We start from the raw sequence: 24,327 nt of genomic DNA, 5'->3' as shown, positions 1-24,327 counted from the left end.
CATCCATTGCTCAGCCGCTTTCATCCTTTCCGCTGTTCGACCATTACGTTCTGGCTCTCCAAGTGGTCTGATATCTTCCTGGTTATGCAAGTGGTCAGGATATTGTACATTTGTACATTGTTGGGAGGCAGGTGATTGGTCTATATTTCGCTGGGTTTCTTGTATCTTCGTCTTTAGGCTTCTGATATGTAATTCCTTGAGTGAGAAACTTCGGAACTGTGTCTGGGCGCCTTATCATTCGGGTGAACTGCTCTGCCAGGTGATTGTGTGTGCAAGTGTGCTTCTCGTACCAGTAGTTGTGGATGTTATCTATTCCTGGAGTTAGCCAGTTGTGAGAGTTCTTGATCGTCTGTTTTACATCTTCTTCCTGAATCTCTCATTCTCTTATTTCTTGTAGGTCCTTGGTTTTCTTGCGTTCTAGTTCTATCCAGAAATTTTTTGATTTGCTATTGTTAATTTGTGAACATCAACAAACAGAAACTGTGAATATAAATCTAACTTACTAAATGAAACTGAGATGGTTACTTTAGTTTACGAGACTTAAACAATTCAAATACGGGCCTCCTGTAAATCCACCGACCCATACAATCACGTTCATCCTTTTCTCCACATCTGGTGGAAAAGACCTGGGTTCGAATCTCTCAATGGCCATAAGAATTTTTATGGCATATTTTGTAACATGGTTGGGTTGGTTGGACTCAAGCGTGGGTGGGATGTTTTTGCTCCCTGCAACTCGGTGTTTTTTAGTCCAACAAGCAGGCAAATAGACTGCAGAACACACACAATTTGTTGACCTTTTTAAATAAGGGACTATATGTTCTAAGTGGCTGGTGGTTTGATTGGTGAGCGGAACAAAGGCTTACTCTTGCCACGAAAGGCTTAAGTCTGCAAATTGCAGCGTCTGAAAACTAGGCACCTGCGTGGTTATCTGATTGAGTTGTATAAAGCGTTGAATGGTTTGAGCAAGGTCAGTGCTGATGGGGCTTTTCCTCTCGCTCAGATTGCGTACCTGAGCGGCATAAATTCAAATTGAGGAAAGACAGTTGTAGAATAGATGTGCAGAAATTTGTCTTTAGCTGGAGGGTGGTTGATTGCTGGAACAAACTTCCATCGGTTGTTGTGGAAGTTGATAGTTCAAATAAATTCAAGGAAGAACTGGACTTTTGGAGCGAATATTTGGATGAAATGGGAAGAGCTTTTTTTTTTTTTTCTAATGCTGTTTAAGCTAGCTTTCTTGCATGATATGCCTCTACTAACAGCAAAATCTATTTAACCCGTCCTCCACTTACATATTTTCCATACAGTACTATGACTTTTATAGTATTGTCTGGAAAAATTGACCGATTAGGTTGCAAACTTCCTATATATATATCTGCTGCTAAATGTCGACATTTTTTATTCTATGTATCGTAAAAATCACGGTGTATCTACCGCTGTAATAATGTCAATACACTTCTCGAATTTATTTATCAATACAGTATGTTGTTGCTACTACATCTGTTGTGGCGGGGTTTTACGTTGTATTTGAATTGATGCGGCTTTGAGTTTATCCAAAGAAGGAAATGAACGGCGGTTTGTTATTCATAATATGGTTTCTGAAAAAAATAAAAACTTAATTTGATTTAATCTGGATGAAAAAATATGGAAGCTTCATATAATTTAATTCACGTGAACAAAAGTTTGGAGCGAAATGTGTGTTATAAAATATTGCATCTTGTGAACCACTTGCTCACGGAACATTTACCTTGTATTTACTATTCCCAACCCAGATTTTCTGCTCGTATCAAGTTATATTTCGGAATAGACATCATAAATTTTAATATATATCTTATTATTAACTGTTCAATATTTCACGTGGTTTGCCTATTTTCCTAGTAGATAGGATATTTTTTCATCCTTGAAAATTGTGTAAATATATTTTTTAATAAATATTTAAATTGTCTCTATATACTGTATGATAAAAATGTTAAATAGTTTTTACTATATAGTATCGGTGTAAATACGCCATAGTTAACGCATAAATTTGAACTACGTAAGTAGTGTAGAAGGCATCGTTTTAATTGTATCTCATATTGTGGTTGCCTTCACAACGAGATAGCGGTATTGCACCACTTCAAATAAATAACGCTTCTCTAATAGAGAAGACTATTGTTATTTATTTTCAGAGGATACCACCACCCAGACGATCGTTTCGAAGCTAGTGGGCGGGCAGGTACTCTGGTAGTACAGCATGTCATCACGGTTGCGAAGTTATATCTACAATATGAGAGATGCCATTGATGACGAAGCCCAATAGCTTTGAAACGATCGTGTGGGTGATGGTATCCTCTGAAAATAAATAACAGTAGTCTTCTCTACTAGAGAAGCGTTATTTATTTGAAGTAGTTCAATACCGCTGTCTCGTTGTGAAGGCAACCACAATATGAGATACAATTAAAATGATGCCCCCCACACTACTTACGTAGTTCAAATTTTTGGGTTAACTATGGTGTATTTACACCGGTACTATATAGTTAATTACCAAAACCCATAAGAATTATGCCTAGTGCATTTCGTTTTCAAATAGTCTTTACTGTAAAAAATCTCGAAATATTAACACATTTTGCTTTATTTTGTTTATATGGAGACTTCATCAGAAAAATAGAGACCTCATATGGAGATCTTTTTATTTGTTCAAGTATGGAGACTTCATCTGAAAAAGGACATTGAGCTTCTTGAAAATGCCCAAAGACGGCAACTCGAATGGTGAAACTGGCAGGATGACAGTATGATGAAAGACTCTGATTATGTGGACTACAGAGCTTTGGCAACCAGACATCCAGAGTTGACCTGATTGAGGTTTCTAAGGCTCTCTGAGTGATTATTAAAATGAATGAAGGTGGAATTTGCACTGTTCTAAAGAATTCCAGAACTAGGAGTCATAAATTCAAATTACAGGGGTTTAGATTAAATTGTAGGAAGTTTTCTTTTAGCGTGCGAGGCATTGATTGCTGGAACAAGTTGAACCTCACAGGTAGTTGAGGCTAACAATTTGAATAAATTCAAAGGTCAACTAGATAGTTACCTGTGTGAGGAGAGAAGCATATAATTTGTATTTTCTTATATCCTTGGTTTTTTTTTTTTTTCCAGTTTAGCAAAAGCCCATAGCTTCTTTGCAATATGTGGCAAATACTATTACTATTTCATACTGTTGCCTCTGATATGTTAAATCCAAATATTTAACAGTTTACATTAGTCAAAGCCCATTTGATAACCTCATTTGCAAATTTCCATTCCAGTATTACTGGAGTGCTGTGTATTAGACGATCCAAATATGGATATACTGTGTATATCCATATTGTGTATATCCATGTCGTCTGATAATTTATATGCATGGGATGCATATAAATTATCAGACAACACAGACGCCTACAGCAGATATAAGCTAGTCTGTAATCAAGTCACAAAGGAGATTAGGCAAGCGAAGGCAAATTATGAGAAATCTTTGGCAAGGATGCTAAGATAAATAGCAAGGGCTTCTTTACTTATATAAACTCTAAAAGGAAGGGGATGAATCAGATTGGTCCAATTGATATTGATGGTTCAACTGTTGATGATCCTGCTCAGATAGCTGATATTCTGAATGAGTATTTTGCATCTAAATTCACACATGAGCAGCTATTAAGTTTATCAAACTATAACAGAGTGCTTAATGATTTTGTAATAATTGAGAGCAAAGTGGAGAAACTGTTGAAGATAAACATAAGAAAGGCACCTGGGGGTGGATGGGATCTATCCGGTTATATTAAAGGAGGTGGCGAAGTAAGTAACAATTAGCCATAATTATGAGAGGATCCTTGGATGCAGGGGAAGTCCCTATGGACTGGAGATGTGCAAATGTATCCCCAATTCACAAGGGGGATCTAAAGGTGACATGAGTAATTACGGACCAGTTAGTTTAACTTCTGTTCCAAAATAATGGAGTCACTGGTTAAAGATGCATTGCAGGATCATCTAGAGAAGACTGCAGCAATAATTCAGACACAGCATGGGTTTCTTTGTTTCTGACAAATTTGATTGATTCGATACTATGATGTGGTTACAAAGGAACTGGATGCAAAAACTAATTTTCGTATCGTATACTTGGATTTCAGGAAAGCTTTTGACACTGTTGCGCATGGAAGATTACTTTACAAATTTGAGCAGTATGGTATTAAGGATAAGTTGCTACAATGGATAAAAGGGTGGTTGAGTGGGAGAAGACAGAGAGTGGTAATCAATGGACGCTGCTCTTCGTGGACTAATGTTAGTAGTGGAGTCCCATAAGGTTTGGCGTTGGGCCCACTGTTGTTTGTATATTTCATCAATATCATTTATCAATGATATTGATGAAGGTATATCAGGCTTAGTGTCGAAATTTGCATATAATACAAAGGATGGCAGGGTTGTTAATGGCAGTGTGCTACTGCAACAGGATCTAGAAAATTTGGGTAGATGTGCTGAGAAGTGGCAACGGAAGTTTAACATTAACAAATGCAAAGTATTGCATATGGTTAGAAGTAACCCCAGAGGAACGTACCAACTGTGTGGTACTACACTTAGGTGGTAGAAAATGAAAAAGACCTGGGAGTGATTGTGCAGTCAGATGTGAAGTTTTCTGAGCAGTACAGACAGGCTGCCAGAGCAGGTCATGGGGTATTGTCAATGATATACAGGAATTTTGCTAACAGGGAAAAGGAGGTGATTATCCCTTTGTATAAGGGAATGGTCAAGCCATGCCTTGAGTACTGTGTACAGATCTGGAGGCCTCATTTTAGGAAGGATGTAGAGTTGCTTGAGCATGTACAGAGAAGGGGAACAAAGGGGTCTTCTTACTAAGAAAGACTTAAGTTCTGCAAATTTCAGTGGCTGGAGAGTAGGCACCTGCAAGGTTATCTGATTGAGGTGTATATGGCCTTGAATAGGCTAAGCATGCTGAATTCTGATGGGATCCTTCCACTTGCTTACATTATAAACCTGGGGGGCATAAATTCAAATTGAGGAAAGAGTTGTAGAATAGATATGTGTAAATTTGCCTTTATCCAGTGGGTGGTTAATTGCTGGAACAGACTTCCATTTGTCATTGTGGAAGTTGATAACTTAAATAAATTCAAGAAGGACTGGACAAACTTTTAGAGGGAATGGTTGTGTGAAAAAAAAAATATATATATATATTTTTTTCTTTTTTCCTTTTTTGGCTGATGCTACATAAGCTCATACTCTTGCTTTCTTGCATCACATGGTCCTATTACTACTGCTACTATCTCCCCTATACCCTTTTTCAAAAATTGTAAAAGTGAAGGAAGCAGAGAAATTATCATAGCTTCCCATTTTGTAATGTCCATTTCTGGTTTTTCAATAAGTATGGGATGGATAACCATTATATTTGAAATTTGGTGAATATGTTACCCAGAGAATCTTGCAGGAATAGGAGATTCATTTCCCTATGTCTTTGATTAAAATTTGGAAAAGAGATGATCAGACAGTGCAAAATGAAAGGAAGGATAATTTTCTGCTTTATCCACTTTTCCTATTTTTAAACAAGGGTGTGTGGGGGGGGGGTATGTCTGATACCCCTCAAAATTGCTGGGAACATAGTCACTATATTCCACATAAATTGAATATGTTTTTGTTTCTAGTATAGAAACAAAAACATATTCAATTATGTTTTTGTTTCTATACTAGAATTTATGAAGAAAACCTGCCTAAAAAAATAAATTAACAACTTTACTTATTTTGAATTGATTTTTGCAAATCACACTCAACTTTTTTGGTGAAATGGAATGGATTTACATGTCAGTGTTAAAAGTTGGAAATAAGTTAGTGTTGGGGTTTTGCACTTTTACCAACACAAACTGGTAAATCCTAGGATTTACATTTTGAATTTACTATATACATATTTACTTGTAGTAAGTAGAAGAAAGAATTATAAAACATGGAGCAGCCTTCTGAGAAAACCGTTAAAATATACTTTGAGGTTGAATTTATATAAATGCAGGATTAACATACAATATATTATTTTTTCTTATATACTTGATAATATCATAGGAACTATAATCTGGTATGTAACCAGCCAGTAAGCACAATTTCACATATTAATTGTACTTCAACACAACGGCATACACATTGAAGTGACAGACTTGTTTTATAGAATGACCCACCTAAGTCAAATACATGCAAATTAAAATGCATGCTGCCACTTGTAGACTACATTATCCGAGACATATTGCAATCTCCTGAAATCTAAAAAGTTGGAGAATTTCCACTCGTCAGAATGATTTGAAATAAAATCTGGGAATATGAGAAAAATGTGAAAATATTAAATATTCAAGCCTAAACTTTCAAAACAAGAAATTTTCAAGCTGAGAAACCTACTTAGCTTGTTAGATATACTTGAAAGCTTCTTGTTGTGTTTTCCCTTGTGTTGTGCTAAATAATATGGTAACTTGTGGTTATTGACCTTTGTCTGGTTAGATATCATATTATAGCTCTTAAGTCTGTATATAATATATTCATTTTGAAATAGGAGAGGCCTGTGGCACTGGGTTCCATAAATAAGAAATAAATTCTGTTTGTCCAGTAAAAGCAGTAGCCAAGTATATTTAATGACAGTAGCTTTCGAGATAATGAATCTCTTCATCGGCTGAGAAGTACATACATACATGAATATATAAATTTATATATTGTTACTTATTGTTATTTATTCTTGGCGGATACCACCCAAACAATAGCCTTCTCCATTTGTGAAGCGTTACTTATTCGAGGTAGTGCAATATTGTGGCAACTCGTTGGGAAGGTATTCACAATATGAGATATAATTAAAACGATGCCAATTCATCTACCTTGGTAGGTTACTGCATATAAAAATGATGGGATTGCACTAACCCATTTGTCAGTAAATTCCTTCATAGTCTAAGGCTCTAGCTATAAAGATGTCTTTTAGTCTAAACTATTGTACACGACCAGGCATCTCTCATATTGTGGAGTTGTACTTCGTAACATATTTGTCACTGTTGAAACACCAGTGTACCTGCCAACCCACTGATGAAAGGCCAAAAAGCCTTGATATGGTGCTATCTGGGTGGTGGTATGTGCCAAGAATAAGTAGCAATAGTCTTCTCCATTAGTGAAGTGTTACTTATTTGAGGTAGTGCAATATCATGGCAATCATTGTGAAGGTATTCACAATGTGAGATATAATTAAAATGATGCCAATTTAGAACTTCATGATCTGTCCTTGCTAAGGTTCCCTTATTGCTAGTCCTATGATGTCATCTGATTCATGGGTGATGATCAAGTCTAGAATATTCTTGTCTCTAGTCTTTCTCGAACATATTGACACAAATAAATAATGGTCATCTAGATGATTTAATCAGAACTTTTGATTCCCATATTGAGTTATCCTTCCATTTGCTCCAGTCAGTTAGAAGAAAATTGAAATTACCCATAATAGGACATTCCTATGTGCTCATCCATTCCATTTGCATATTTAAAGACCAAAAAGTCGTGATTTTCTTCGCAATCTTTTGCTCTTTAAATAACTCACTCCTATTATACCTTTGCTTTCAACTAACTCACACCACACTCCTGAAATAGGTGGGTATATGGAATGTGTTAGGGTAACTAAGAATAGGAGTAGGAGCATGTATGCTTGCATGTATACCAATGCTAGAAGTATAGTAAATGAATTTGATGAATTTGAAGTGTTGGTCAAGACATCAAAGGCGGATATTGTTCGGATAGCAGAGACGTGGTGCCACACAGATATAAGGAATGCTGAACTGGAATTTGGGGAGTACAATATGTACAGAAAGGATAGAAAGGGAGAAGGTGTTATGCTGTTAATTAAGAAAAACATAAAATCAAAAGAAGTGCATCCAGTTGATATAGATGAACAGTGCACTGTTGAGTCAGTTTGGTGTGACATAAGCACTGCGAAAGCAAAAATAAGAGTAGGTGTGTGTTATAGGCCTAATGACTCGAATGAGTACAATGAACAATTGTACAGAGAAATACAGTGGGCTAGTAAATCGGAATGTCTTATAATGGGGGATTTTAACTTCCCAGATATTGACTGGAACTTGTGGGTTGGTCACTCACACACTAGTCAGACTTTTGTGGATTTATTGGATGATTGTTTTCTGCAGCAGCAGCATGTTCGAGAAGCAACCAGAGAAAGTAATACTCTTGATCTGGTTATCAGCAGTGATCATTCATGTATTAAAAACTTGCAGATAAAGGAACCACTAGGTGGCAGTGATCACAGTGTACTGATGTGGGATTTACTTAAAGATTTAATTACCATCAGGGGTAAAGGAAAGGGTTTTTGCTTCCGTAAAGGTGAGTACAGTGGTCTCCGACAGTTTTTAAATTCTGTACAGTGGGATAAACTGACGATGTTACCAACAGTAAATTCTAAGTGGGAAGCATTCAAGGAATTAATCGTGGAAGCTACTAAAAATTTCATACCTATTAAGAAATATTGTTCAAGGTTTAGGCCTAAATGGTTATCTAATGAACTAATGAGATTCGTAATAGAGAAGAAAAATGCATGGGATGCATATAAATTATCAAGCGACTCAGAAGCCTGTGGCAGATATAAGGTAGTCTGTAATCAGGTGACAAAGGAGGTTAGGCAGGCGAAGGCAGATTACGAGAAATCTTTGGTAAAGGATGCTAAGAAAAACAGCAAGGATTTCTTTACTTATATAAACTCTAAAAGGAAGGGGATGAATCTGATTGGTCCACTTGACATCGATGGTTTGACTGTTGATGATCCTGCTCAGTTAGCAAACAAATTGAATGAGTATTTTGCATCTACATTCACACACGAGGAGTTATTAAGGTTTGGAAATGGCAGAAGGTTATCAAATTATAGCAGGATACTTAATGATTTTGTAATCTGAAAGCAAAGTGGAGGAGAAATTGTTGAAGTTAAACATAAGAAAAGCACCTGGGGTAGATGGGATCTATCCAGTTATATTAAAGGAGGCGGCAAAGCAACTAAGCAAACCCTTAGCCATAATTATGAGAGCATCCTTGGACTCAGGAGAGGTTCCCACAGATTGGAGATGTGCAAATGTATCCCCAGTTCACAAAGGGGAATCGAAGGGTGACACGAGTAATTACAGACCCAGTTAGTTTAACTTCTGTTCTGGGTAAAATAATGGAGTCACTGGTTAAAGATGCATTGCAGGATCATCTAGACAAGAATGCAGCAATAATTCAGACACAGCATGGGTTTGTTAAGGAAAAGTCTTGTCTGACAAATTTGATTGGATACTATGATGTGGTTACAAAGGAACTAGATGCAAAAAATATTTTGATATCATATATTTGGATTTCAGGAAAGCTTTTGACACTGTTGCGCATGGAAGACTCTTGTACAAATTGGAGCAGAATGGTATTAAGGGTAAGTTGCTACAATGGATAAAAGGATGGTTAAGTGGGAGAAGACAGAGGGTGGTAATCAATGGGTGCTGCTCTTCTTGGACTAATGTTATTAGTGGAGTCCCACAGGGTTCGGTGTTAGGTCCACTGTTGTTTTGTATATTTATCAATGATATTGATGAAGGTATAGCAGGCTTAATGTCGAAGTTTGCAGATGATACAAAGGTTGGCAGGGTTGTTAATGACAGTAATGGCAGTGTGCTACTGCAACAGGATCTAGATAATTTGGGCAGATGGGCTATGAAGTGGCAATTGAAGTTTAACCTTGACAAATGCAAAGTACTGCATATGGGTAGAAGTAACCCCAGAGAAACGTACCAACTGTGTGGTACTACACTTAAGGTGGTAGAAAATGAAAAAGACCTGGGAGTAATTGTGCAGGCAGATATGAAGTTTTCTGAACAATGCAGACAGGCTGCCAGGGCAGGTCATGGGGTTTTGTCAATGATATATAGGAATTTTGCTAGCAGGGAAAAGGAGGTGATTATCCCTCTGTATAAGGCAATGGTCAGGCCCCGCCTTGAGTACTGCGTACAGGTCTGGAGGCCTCATTTTAGGAAGGATGTAGATTTACTTGAGCGTGTACAGAGAAGGGCAACAAGATTGGTGAGGGGAATGAAGGGATCTTCTTACCAAGAGAGGCTTAAGTTCTGCAAATTGCAGTGGCTGGAGACTAGGCACCTGCACGGTGATCTGATTGAGGTGTATAAGGCCTTGAATGGGTTGAGCACGCTGAATTCTGATGGGATCCTTCCACTTGTTCAGATTACGAACCTAAGGGGGGGGGGGCATAAATTCAAATTAAGAAAAGACAGATGTAGAATAGATGTGCGGAAATTTGCCTTTAGCCAGCGGGTGGTTAATTGCTGGAACAAACTTCCATCTGTCGTTGTGGAAGTTGATAGGTTGAATAAATTTAAGGAAGAACTGGACAGGCATTTGGAGGGAATGGTGTGATATATTTTTTTTTTTTTTTTTTTTGGCTGATGCTGCATAAGCTCATACACTTGCTTTCTTGCATCAAATGCCACTACTACTACTACACAGATTCTAGTAGCTTCTGAAGCTACAAAATATTTTGACATACTCACGTTGCTTTTGATAAGATGCATTACCCCACAACTACTTCTATCTTATCTGTTCTTTCCCAAAATATATAGTATACTTTGTATATACCATAGTGAAACTAATTACCTCCTATTTCTGGGTGACACCATGTTTCTGTTAACCCTATTATGTCAGCGCTAGTTGTCCTAACCATGAATTCAAATACACTGATTTTATTGACAACACTCATGACATTACTGTATAGACAATTATGACTGTGTTCTTGTCACTACTTGAAGTTATTCTGAGCTTATTTCCCTAGCATTAGTTCCCCTTATTGTTTGAAATTTTGCTACCCTCACAACGGTTTGTTGCAATAACAAACAAGAACTCTTGATGTGTGTAAGTGTTACTTTGACCCGCATCATCATACAAAGGCATATATACACTGGTGTGCAAAACTTAAGGACCAACACTATTTTTAAAGGTTACAACCACAACATCAAATGAAACAGCCTGTGGCAATTTGCATAACTGTGGCCATTCAGTAGAAAGCTGGTGCACACGCAAAAATTTGAATCGTGATGAGGGCTCACATAAACAGATAAAAGCAGCAGTTATGTGCAAATTACTGAATGGTGAGTATGATTGTTACAGACATTCGATTGGTTTCATACAGTGCTACAGACAACGAAATGGCCAGTAGACAACATCTGGATGACTTTACCCGGGGTTGAATAATTGGGAAGCTCGAGGAAGGTCAAAGTGCGAGGAGTGTGGCTGCAGAGTATCACCCATAGCATCGTGTCACATGTGTGGTTGGCCTTCAGAATGACAGGTACAGCTGTTTGAAGGACCAGTGGTGGTCGTCCATGAAAAACAATGCTCAATGATGGTTTACTTTTTTTTTTTTTTTTGGTGGTAGTTGGCGCATAGGCTTCTGTGGCCATAATGCACCTCCCAAGGTTTTTGCAGTACTTTGATCCAAGCCCGAGGCGGGAATCGAACCCGCAACCTTTGGGTTACCAGGCAGGCACTTTACCCACCTGGCTATCCCGGTCGGCGATGGTTTACTGTGACCAGCCGACTCCACAAAGGTGGACTGTTTGCCCGATGGCCAGTACACTGTGTCCCTTTAACACCTGCCCATCGGACACACCGTTCACAGTGGTGCATCGAACACAAGGAGTCGCCTCCGTATCCAGGTGGGAAGGAGCAGCAGTGCGTAGCACACGCTTCTCGATTAGACCAGGGTTCGAGCCCGTCACCACCAAATACGGAGGATGCGGAAAGGTTAGGGAATGACCACCACATATCCCGGAGCAATATGGCCTTAGTTGCTAATGCTCCTAAAAAACAAATAACAAAAAACAAAAAAAACAACAAACACAAGGACTGGACAGCAGTGCAGTGGGGTAAGGTACTCTTTACTGATGAGAGTAGATTCAGTCTCAGCAGTGATTCTGGACATCAGCTAATCTGGCAAGAAGATGGTACAAGGTATCACCCCACAAACATCACTGAAAGGGATCAATATGGCGGTTGAGATATTCTCGTCTGGGAAGACGTTACCTTGGACGGACATACACAACTCCAGATACTGGAAGGCAGTAACCAGTGCACGCTACTGTAGTATTGAGGTAATCCTTCCCCATGTTCATCTGTTCCGAGGTACCATTGGCACCGAGTTCGTGTTTATGGATGATAACGCCACACCCCCATCTCACTGCAGCTGTTGATATACTTTTGGAAAGTGAGAACATTGTTCGTATGGATTGGCCTGCCCATTCTGTTGATCTAAATCCCATCGAACACATATGGGACGCTCTGGGGAGATGCCTAACACGTCCAAACCCACCAGAAAATGTTCACCAGCTGAAGATGGTGCTGACAGAGGAATGGACGATGTTACCACAAGAACTTATCAACAACATTGTTCTAAGTATGGACAGGTGGTGCAAAGCCTACATCGACATTAGGGGTGGCCATATCTCCTACTGAAGACCTCTTCCCTTTGTTCCATCTTTGGCAATGATGCATCTGTATCATGGCAGCCAGTGCTATGTTGCCATTTTTGAATAAAGTCCCTCTGTACCATTTTTTCCATTGTTGTGTCGGTATTGTTTCCTTCATCATTCTGTACTGCAGGTGGTTCCTTTGGTATGCTTTTCCCATATCCAGGCCACTCCTATGAGAAGCTACAGGTGAAAACCTGACTGGTCCTTTAGTTTTGCACACCAGTGTATATTTTGCTGTCCCTCCCCGAACCCTTAAGGTATCCTTAGTAATATTGGCTGTTTGTTTGTTATTTGATTTTTAGGAGCATTAGCAACTAAGGCCATATTGCTCCGGGGATGTGCAGTGGACATTCTATGATCTTTCTGCATCCTCCGTATTTGGTGGGCATGGGCTCGAACCTTGGTTTAATCAAGAAGCGTGTGTTACGCACTGCTGCTCCTGCCCACCTGGCTACGGAGGCGCCAGTAATATTGGCAAAAACTCGTACACCACCTTTATTCAAATGTATCCTATCTCATCTACAAACAGATTGCTTCTACCTACAAGTATGGGCCACAATGATACAAATCCCCCCTCCCCCACCACCAAAAGCCTTGTAGAGTCCAAGTCTTGAGTTAATCACAATGCTTTCAGCATATAATCTTTCCTGTAGTGGCTGGGTAGAGTCGCAGATATATACACCTTTTGACCTAACTAATGCAAATAATGTTTTCAGTATGGTCCTAAAATTATCCAACAATTTGTCATTTCATGTGTGCTTAATATCATTAGTCCCCACCTGAATAATACTGCTCTCTTTATCCCCCTTAAAATCTAACAATCTATTGGTGACATCATTAATATTGCTCCGAGTACATACATGCTGGTTCTAGTCCACCTATCCTTATTACAAAAATTATTACCTGTTTCTCCAACAATGGAGTCTCTTAATAAAACTAAACCTCTTCCAGAGTAGTATGCACTTGAATATTCTGTTCTGGGGCCTGAATTAAGGGAGCACGAGGAACTCAAACATATAGTAACTTGGCAAGTTTCCAGTTTTATTTTGCAAGCTTGTTTCTCCTTACTACCATGGAATCATGGATGGTTAAGTGGTAGGTGACAGAGTGCTTATAAATGGCCACTGCTCTTCATGGGTTAGTGTGATGAGTGGAGTTTCACAGGGGTTTGTGTTGGGCTCTTTACTGTTTTTAATATTTATTATTTATATAGATGTAGTTATTTTAACTTTGATGTCTGAGTTTCCCTTCCCATACACTGGTGTTCTATTTTTTTGTTTTATTTCAGTATGAGGTCTGATGTACTTGGATATTGGTTATAATTATTCTCCCTTAGTTTGAGTTTACACTCATTGGTCACTGAATTGTGAATACCCCATCCATAATAGAGTAAGCCGAATAGCTTCATAGGCTAGAGCAGTGGTAATTTGCATCTGGTCATACAAGTCAAAGTGATAAAGTAGCAGTTATGGGACGTAGCAAAGAAAACAGAGTTTCAGAAAGGTACAATTGTGGGAGCTTGTGTGTTGGGTGCTTCCATATCAGAAACAGCATGTCTTATCAGTTGCTCATGCCCCAGTGTGGTTAAAGTGTACGAAGAATGTGTTGAATATCCTTTACAGTTCTTTACAGAACTGTCAAGGATTACACAAGGTGAATGTTCGTGGTGACTGAAGGGTGCAGTGTATTGTACAGACTCAATGGCCAGAGGCAGACTGGCTGTAAGACTTATTGGAAAATCCCCGGTGGGCCGGAGGCTGGTGTGATTTTGGCTATAAACACTAGTATGAGGCAGCTACAAGTTTTCCCTGGTAAGAATTTCTGTCCCAGTCCGCCTCTGTCAATGGCAAGGCACTGTACGACAGTTGACACACAATAGGCACAATACAATATGGGGAATGCGAGAACAATATCCCACATGATGATATGCCGCACACTCAGACTTATGGGGTTCCACATCAGATGACCCAAGAGATACTCTGTCCTCACTACTGATCATTGTTGACAGTGAATACTGTGTTATCAACAACACACTGGTTGGACACTGGAGGACCAGAAATGAGTGTGCTGGTTGGATCAGTCCAAATACTTGGTGTAGCATGCTGACGGGCACCTTTATGTGTGGCACAAGCAACACCAGTCCATGGACCCATTGTTAATAGTTGGTCATATTTTAGGCATGGGGCATATTTTGCTGACAAGAACCAGGACCCCTGGTTCTTGCCAGCAAAGGTGTGTACCAGTGTTTAACTGGTGAGGTCTACCAGCAGCTCTTAGGAGACCATGTGTAACCTGCAATGTTGCATTTTTTCCCAGGCAGAAATCGGATCTTCCAAGATGATAATGTGCCGTGTCATCAGGCCCACACTGGGCATGAGTGTTTGAGGAACACAGTGAAGATATCCATCTTGATTGGTTTCCAAATTTGCCTGACCTTAATCCAATTGAACACCTGCATAGGGCACCTCCGTAGTTAGGTGGGCAGGAGCAGCAGTGTGTAGCCACGTGTCTTGATTAGACTGGGGTTCGAGCCTGTGACCACCAAATACGGAGGATGCAGAAAGGTCAGGGAATGACCACTGCATATCTCCGGAGCAATATGGCCTTAGTTGCTAATGCTCCTAAAAACCAAATAACAAACCACCTGCATGGTGGGTGTTTTGGAATTGGAAGTGAGGCATATGGACATGCAGCCATCTATTTATTCTGAAACTGTGGAAAGCCTTGCAGGCAGCATGACCACAGATCCCTATAAACATCTAGTAGAGTTGGTGCCTGGGTGAATAGCAGCTGTTATGCTATTCAGTATGGTGTTAGATGAACACTGAGGTATGTATCCTGAGTCCAGTATTATTTATTACTGCAAAAATTTCTCATTCATTAATTTTATTGTTCTTTCTCAGAATTAAAAAAAAAAAAAAAAAAAAACCTCAATTACTTCATAATCTTTTAAAGATACCTACTTACCAAGCTGTGTAGCTTACATATTTGAAGTCTCTCCTCATGTGGAAACCCTTTAGCCAATTTCACCATGCACATTACCCATTTTTGATTTGTCCCAGAAACTACTGTATTTCCCCATGTATAAGACGCACCTTTTTTTTCGAAAAATTTGGGGTCTAAAAACTGGGTGCATTTTATACTGTGGTTGTAGATTTTTTTACTTGCATTTCCCGCTTTTTTGCACTTGTTGTCATTGTGCTCATTGTTTCGCACTTGTTATCGGTATATTAGATTACGTTTAGGCCACATTCTGCCCAGAAATGGCTCAGAAAAGATTTTCGTACAGTGCTGAATTCAAGTAATGAGGAGTTGTATGAATTTTATAATGAATAAAACTTGAGTTCAATAACTTTATGTAATACATTTTTTTTTCAAATTCCGGGCCCCAAAATTAAGGTGCATCTTATTCATGGGAGCGTCTTATATATGGGGAAATATGGTACATCTTTTTTAGGTATGGTACTGATACATTATTCGTATTTTGACTTGTTCAAGAATGTCTGCATCTTTTTTTAGGTGTGGTGCCCTACTTGGACACTGTATTCTAAGTTCAGTCTCACAGTTACTTATTCAGTGGAATTATAACTTCCAGTGTCTTCAAGCAATTGTTTTATAATTCATCAACAGAACACTATGTGGGTTCCTCTTTCCTGCCTGGCTGCACTTCACAGAGAATGATTTTAAAAGAACATATTTTTGTTATCTGTCAAAAGTGGCAATTTGTCCCTAATATAAACTTATAGTTTCCATTAGTCCTTGAGGTTGTCACAGACATTCTCTCAGATATGCCAGACAAGCTGTACTTTGCTACCTGGGAGTCTAAAATGCTGAATGGAACTGATATTCGGGTGACACTCAAATCAAGTGGACCCAATTTTGGCGAAGTCCAGATGGTCTGTGACAGCCGAATCCTCTACTTGCACCTTCACGATGGTGGGACTGTTAGTAATGCTGGGTATAACCTCCATGCACAAATACATTGTGGGTGACCACCCAGGTGTAAGTAGGGGTCGAGGTGTGGCGCCCACACTAAATGGAGGAACGCCGCCCCTCTACGTTATCAGTACAAGGTGGTAGATGACTCTCATCAACCGGTGCAATACCACCACTTTGCTTATTGGAGGCTTGAAGTGGTGGAACCCATGTTTAGTCTCTAGAGCTAAGTTCCGGTCAACCCTTCCCTATCTCTTCCATCATGCAGTATGATTGATGACTTTTGAGGTTATGATGAACGTCGTGGCGAGATCCAATATTCCTTACATTTCGAGGGTACAGCTCTAAAACGGTGTTCGCAGGCTAAAAAACGGTGTACAGCTCTAAAACGGTGTTCGCTAGTTAGTACACCGGACTGAACCTATTGGTAACTCTCTAGGAAGCTTCTGGATCAGCTAGTGTATAATCTTGCTACCTCTACTCTGCCAGATAGTGAATGGAGGGAGTCCGAGTAGTGTGTATGGGGAGAGCATTGTCGAGGCCACGTTATGTCAAGGATCTGGGTATATTCTTACCACATGTACGCCATATCCAAAAATTTCATTACTTCATACAGCATGTCCCACCTACTTTTTCTTACTATTGAATACACCATGAATTGTCAAACTAATAGAGCAAGCTTATCTGCGAAAAGATCTAAACCTCCCAAGGACTTCCTAATTCATTTCCCAAATATACGTGGTCTCAGTTCTAATCTCAACGATATCCGTTTCCATTTGCAGTCTGCCAAACCCCATGTACTTTTTCTGACAGAATCTCAGTTATCGGTTGATTCATCTACTGCTCATCTCAGATGCCCAAATTATTCGCTGTATGATTCCTTTCGCCTCAAAGATGGTACTTGTGCATATGTCCGTTCTGATATTCCCTGTCAGAGACTTGGCAATTTGGAATCTCCTCTCTTTGATCTTCTCTCGCTTAAAATCTCTCTACCTCATTGTGTCAAATTCATCTGTTGTCTCTACCGTTCTCCCAACTCCATTAATCACTTGGAGCTCTTTGACTTCCTCTCTTTGCAACTTGACTTTCTCCAGTCCAACTTTCCTAACAGTGAAGTAATTTTCCTTGGTGATTTTAATGTTCACAACTCCAGCTGGCTTCCATTTTCTAGTCACACCGACCCAGCAGGTCGAGATGCTGAGGCTTTTGCAATTACTAATGACCTAGCACAGATTGTTCATTTACCTACAAGAATACCGGACAATCCTAATCATACAGCCAATACGCTTGATCTTTTTCTCACAAACAACCCTTCTAAGTACACAGTTGAAGTGAGAGGTCCTTTAGGCACTTCAGATCACAACTTGGTGGTGATTGTCTCTTCTCCAATGGAACCTTTATCTCATGGCTATTCCCAACCACGTGTTGTTTGGCATTACAAGAATGCAAAATGGGATGACCTGCGAGACTTCTTTTCTTCTTTTCCTTGGTCGAATTACTGTTTTAAAACTTCTGATGTCAACGTTTGCTCAGATCGTGTCAGTGAAATTATTCTTGCGGGAATGGAAATCTTTATCCCACACTCCACTTTAAAATCTCGTCCTTTATCTAAACCTTGGTTTTCCAATAAATGTGCTAAGGCTGTTCAAGAGAAGAATGTTGCATATCGTAATTGGCTTGTTTCTAATTCTCCAGTTTCATTTTCTGCCTACACCAAAGCTCGCAACAATTGTAAAGCAGGCAGTTAATAATCAGTCCAAACTAGATTTCAAACAGGCTAAGAGTAGAAAACTTGCTTCTTGCCCTAATGGTAGCCGAGCACTCTGGTCTCTTGCCAGAGCTATTGGCTGCAACTTTTGCCCATCACTGCTCCCACCTCTGTCCAAACCAGATGGTTCTGTTGTCACTTCAGCCAAGGATAAAGCTAACCTGCTAGCATCGCATTTTTCTTCCAACTCATGTATTAATGACCTTGGTAAAACACCTCCCACCATTCCCAACACACTCCATTTAATGCCTCCTGTGGTCTTCCGTCAAAAGGATGTCAGAAGGATTTTGACGAATCTTGATGCTAAGAAAGCTCCAGGTCCCGATGGTATTTCTCCACTTGTTCTTAAAACGTGTGCTCTTGAACTTACTCCTATTCTTTGCCGCCTTTTTTCACTTTCTTATTCCAAAGGTGTTTTTCCTTCTGCTTGGAAATTTGCTCATATCCAGCCAGTTCCTAAAAAGGGTGCAAATCCCTCCCATCTAATTATCATCCCATTGATATTACTTCTCTTTCTAAAGTAATGGAGAAATCAATTAACCACCAGCTCTTAACTACCTAGAAACCTTCCGTCTGATCAACGATCCCCAGTATGGATTCCGTCAGTGTCAATCCACTGGTGATATTCTGGCTTATGTTACCCATTTATGGACTAAATCAATGGAAAGGTTTGGTGAAACACAAGTAGTTGCCCTTGACATCTCAAAGGCTTTTGATCATGTTTGGCATAAAGGTCTTCTAAACAAACTTCCATCTTATGGTTTGTCAACTGTTTTTATTAATTGGTTATCCAGTTTTCTCTCTGATCGCTCACTGAGGGTGATGGTAGATGGCTCTCTGTCTTCTAATTTCTCCACTAATGCTGGTGGCCCCCCAACGTTCAGTTCTTCCCCCCACTCTTTCCTCTTGTATATTAATGACCTTCTTCCATTGACTGAAAATCCTATCCAGTTTTGCCGATGATAGCACATTGCATTCCTCCTTCCATTTTGAGAAACCTTGTCCTGTTCAATCAGCTCCAACTTCTCGAAAATCTGCAACCAATTCCTTAAATGCCAATCTTCAGGTAATTCTCCAGTGAGGCAAAGACAACTTAGTTGATTTCAACCCTTCTAAAACTCAGTCTTGTCTTATATCTCCTATGCTTATCTTTAGTGACACTCCGATTTCTAGGCAAAATGATATATCTCTTTTGGGGATTACCCTGGCTTCTAATCTCTCTTGGCACAAGCACATTACAAATATTGCTTCCTCTGCATCTGAAAAACTTGGTTTTCTCTTTTGCTCTCGGCGTTACTTTTCTTCTAAACAGCTGTTCACTCTGTATAAATCGCATATCCGCCCTGCCATTGAATATTGTTCCCAAATCTGGGGTGGTGCCCCCAACACCTCTCCCAGGCTTCTTGATTCCATTCAGAAGAGGTGAGTTAGGCTAATTAATGATTCGTCTCTAACAGAGTCTCTCCACTCGCTGTCTCATAGATGTACTGTTTCTGCTGCATGCCTCTTCTACAGATACTTCCATGGGAACTGTTCTTCTGAATTGGCTTCTATAATTCCCGCTCTCTTTCAAAACAGTCTGAACACGTGCCGCCAACATCAATTTACTGTCGAACTTCAAACTCACAGAACCAACTTTTCATCTTCCTCGTTTATTCATTCAACTGCCGTTTTCTGGAACAACCTTCCTTCATACGTATTTCCTGAAAATTACAGTCTACAGAAGTTCAAGTCCAATGTCAACATATATCTTCTTTCGTCTTCTCAACCTCCAACCCAAGCACAGTACTAAGTACTATAGGTTCTAATACCTGTCGTGTTTGGGGTTTACATAAAAAAAAAAAAAAAAATTTGTAGTTGCCTTCTTATAATTCTGTTATGATTAAAAAAAGTATTTTGGCACCTGAATAAAAAAAATGAAAAACATTTAAGATAAGTGACTTTTTGATATTGAAGCATACAATATGTGGGATTCACAGTGTTTTCCAAAAAGGACTGGATAGTGGTGCATCATGTTTAATAACTTCAGTATGCAGGTATTTCAGTGATTGTTGTCCTTTCCATTCTAAGATTTCCAGAAAGGTGTTGATCTCCTTGTGTTTTAGCCATTGAGCCTGCATCATCCCCAGCTATTTGTAGGTAGTCATCATGGCTTCAATGACTTCACCAGTCTTCGGCTGGTAGTTTTGGCTGACTGTATTTTCCTAAAGCAGTCGATGAGTCTGCCATTTGTCTAGCCGAAATTACATTCTGATGTCAGTATTGAACTCTTCGGTGATTTGGAGTTGATTCTCGGTTGCTACATAGAGTTTGATGTCATTCATATACATTAGGTGAGAGAGTGAGTGTACTGATTCTTCCTTTAGGGCAGCATTTCCCAAACTGTGTTCTGTGAAAAATCGTAATTAATAATTAAAAAAATAAAATAAATAAATTTTGCATATTTGTAGCTTACACCTCTTTTGTATCATTATAATTTTTAATATTATTTATTTTTTTCCGGTATATTAATATACTGGCATAGGCTAATAATCAAATAGACCGCAGAACACTTTATTTTGGCAGGCTTTTCATAGAGAAGTATGAGTAGAGGTAATGACATCTACAAAAAAGTAGCAATGTAGTGATGTAATATGCCATTCATATGCAATTTAGCCTGGAGTACACGAGTTGAGGGGGAAGTGAACCAATATCATGCATCATTCGAGTAGATGAAACCAAGTAGCCTTCTGCTAACACATTCTTGCATGTTTACACAGTGCTGGTGGTGTGGTGCAGACTGTCTTCGCAATTACAAGATTAGTTCTGTAGTAGTATAGAAAATTAGTAATCATAACTAAACTCACTTTTGATAATTATCAGTATTTCGAAATATTACTAAATGACCATGGATTTGTGGTTGAAAAAGAACTTTAAAACAAAAAGCAAGTACTGTACTTCTAGTAGTGCAATTGTGGTCGATGAAAACAAACACAATATTGTCACACTTAAAAGTGAGGATGAACAATTGCAGCTGTTTTTTAACAACTGTTTTTTAACTTCGGATTTTTGTTCCCCAAAAATCCGAAGTTAAAAAACAGGAACCAATTAATAAAATACCAAAATGAAAGTATAAAGAAAGTTATTTGAAGATGCTCCTGATGCACAATGTGTTGTATGTAATAAAATATTAGCAAACAGTTCATAGGCATTTTGAAACCAATCATGCTGAATACAAAGACAAAGATATGTTTTTTTTAGAGGTGTTGGAACTCACTGAAAAATTCTAAACTTTCAGTGTGTAAACTTGCTAAAACAGACAACGAAAATGTAACAGAAGCACCTTATCAAGTAAGTTGATAAGGTGCTTCTGTTACATTTACTTCCACCAACCAACTTCTGTTACTTCCACCAACCAACCACCCGCTGGCCAAATTTGCCTTTGGCCAGCGGGTGGTTGGTTGGTGGAACCAACTTCCATCACTTGTTGTTGAAGTTGATAGCCTAAACAAATTTAAGGCTCAACTGGACAGGTATTTCGAACGAACGGAGGGGTGAAATGGGAGTGGTGTGTTTTTTTTTTTTTTTTTTGGCTGATGCTGAATAAGCTTGCTTTCTTGCATCATATGCCTCTGCTAATGCTAAGTTACTGTATTCGCTTAACGGCAAAGCTCACACTGTTGGAAAAACGTTTATCAATCCCTACACAAAAGATATTGTAACATGCATACTAAACAAGCATTCTGCTCAAAAAATTGATGCAGTACAATTATCAAATAATACTGTTGCACGGTGCATTAAAGATCTTTCTGATGACATAGAAAAAGAGCTGGTTTATCGACTGAAACTTTGCAGTGAGTATTCATTGCAGATGGATGAATCCACTGATGTTTCAGGACTTGCTGTGCTACTAGTATTTGTCTAATATAGATTTAATAATACTATTGAAGAAGACCTGCCCTTATGTGAATCTCTGCAAAGCAACACCACTGGGAAAAAAAATATTCAACTGCATCAACAATTTTATCACAATGCGTGAAATTAGTCGGGGAAAATGTATTGATGTATGTACTGATAGTGGTCAGGAAGATGAAGGGAACTGTGACACAGATCTTAAATGTGGCACCACAAAGCACTGACAATCATTGTGTTCTACATAGACAAGCTCTGGCAGTTAAAAAAAAAATACCAGCATATTTAAAAATTGTGCTGGATGAAGCCATAAAAATTATTAACTTTGTCAAATCTCGACCACTTCAATCCAGATTATTTAAAATTTTGTGCAATGAAATGGGCAGTCAGCATAAAGCACTTTATTTAAACACCAAAGTAAGGTGGTTATTCAGAAGCAAAGTATTTGTAAGGCTTTTTGAACTTTGTAGCGAACTACTGGTATTCTTCACTTCTGGTAACTCCAGATGAAATTTTATTGACTGTTTGACAAATTCCTCGTGGCAAATGAGACTTGTGTATCTTGCAGATATTTTTTCAAAATTAAATGAAATTAATCTGTCACTAGAATTGGTACAATGGATAAAATTTCATCCTTTAGAAAGAAACTGGAATTCTGGTTATTTTCTGTAGAACTAAATAACTTTGCTTCCCCACGTTACATGAATTTCTGACAGAAATAAATTCTACAATCCATGAAGAAGTTTCTAGCACACTTACATGATTTGCAGTCATCTTTATTAGAATATTTTCCAAAAACCACCGATGATAATTCTTGGGTTTGAAATCCATTTATAATTACAGCCAAACAAACCAGTCTGCTTCACTACACACAATTATGAAAGCTTAATTGATTTAATTTCTAATTTAAAACAAAAGTTTAAGGAACTTCTAAATAATTTTTGGAGTAGCTTAATAGAACAGTACCCCGATGTGGCTAAACATGCAGTTTAAGTATTACTTCCATTTGCTACAACTTATTTGTGTGAAACTGACTTTTCCTAAATCTAGATTTCAGTTTTATTACTATTGGATAGCACACCAGGCCATCCAAAAGATTTAAGTCATCCAAACGTTGTAAGTTATGTTCCTACCACCACAGTTATACTAGGTCAATACAACTTCTTTCATTGAGCCATTAGATTAAGGCATTATATCCACCTTTAAAACTCATTACATCAGAAAATCGTTACAATGGATTTTGAAAAAAATTGATTCTGATCTATTGAAGTAATGGAGGCATGAAAACATTTCTTGGTTGTGGACTGTATCAGAATCATAGCTTTATCACTGAAAGAAGTAAAACGGTCAGCATTAAATGCGTGTGGAAAAATGTATGGCCAGAGTCAGTTCATTCAGTAAATATGGTCGAACCGGCAGAAAAACAGAATCGGTGCGATAGTAGAACTTGCTACGTCAGTAGGAGGGGAAGGTTTTGATGATATGACAACTGAAGCCCTCGTGGGTTGCACAGTTGATAGAATCGCCCTCCTCTCCATACCGGGTGGAAAAGACCTGAGTTTGAATCTTGTCAATGACAGGAGGAATTTTTATGGGTCTTTTTCAAAACGTGGCTGAGTTAGTCGGAGTCAGGTGAGGGTAGCATGGTTTTTTCTCCTTGAAACTTGGGTTTTTCGTCCAGCAAAACAGAAAATCGATTTCAGGAAACAAGCAATTTATAGACAATATACACACAGAGTAACATGGCCTTAGTCGTCTATGTTCCTAAAAAAATTTAAAAAAGATATGATTTACTGAAGACATTCAAGAATTACTGGTAGAAAAAAGAGGCTGGCAAAACGGATTTGGTGGAAATGGCATCGGAGGTAAAACGAAATTAATTCAGAGGATGATACCACAGATAAAAATTCTAAACTTCCAAATTTTACACTAAAAAGATGGGAAGGCATAAAGTTAGCCGAGCAATTAGAATCTTATTTTTTGAATGCAGATTCTTGAATGAAAGGAGACTAAAGTTCAAAAGGGAGCTTCAAAAATGCTTAGTTCCATCCGATGGAATTCACAAAGATTTATCAAGCAAAAGCAAGCAAACCCAGATTACTGATTTTTTAAAGAGATCAGAAAATACATGAAATCTAGAATGGTGTATTTTTTCTAGCTTTTAGAACATAACCCTCCTTTTTTGTACTTTTTCTTAGT

General features: G+C 38.6%; 1 protein-coding gene across 1 annotated transcript in view; it reads left to right on the top strand.

The window, feature by feature from the left end:
• Window positions 1-1,547: 1,547 nt before the first annotated feature.
• Window positions 1,548-24,327, top strand: part of LOC150084714 (uncharacterized) — a 117,187-nt gene continuing 94,407 nt past the window's right edge. The window contains exon 1 of the mRNA XM_090376329.1: window positions 1,548-1,572. The gene's annotated coding sequence lies outside the window, so the exon portion shown is untranslated. The remainder of the gene's footprint in view (window positions 1,573-24,327) is intronic.

Source organism: Mastigoproctus giganteus, chromosome 6 (assembly GCF_048544385.1).
Source record: "Mastigoproctus giganteus isolate SK-2022 chromosome 6, ASM4854438v1, whole genome shotgun sequence".
NCBI classification, from domain to species: domain Eukaryota; kingdom Metazoa; phylum Arthropoda; class Arachnida; order Uropygi; family Thelyphonidae; genus Mastigoproctus; species Mastigoproctus giganteus.
Note: the sequence above shows the minus strand (reverse complement) of the source record. Positions and strands in the feature narration are given on the sequence as shown.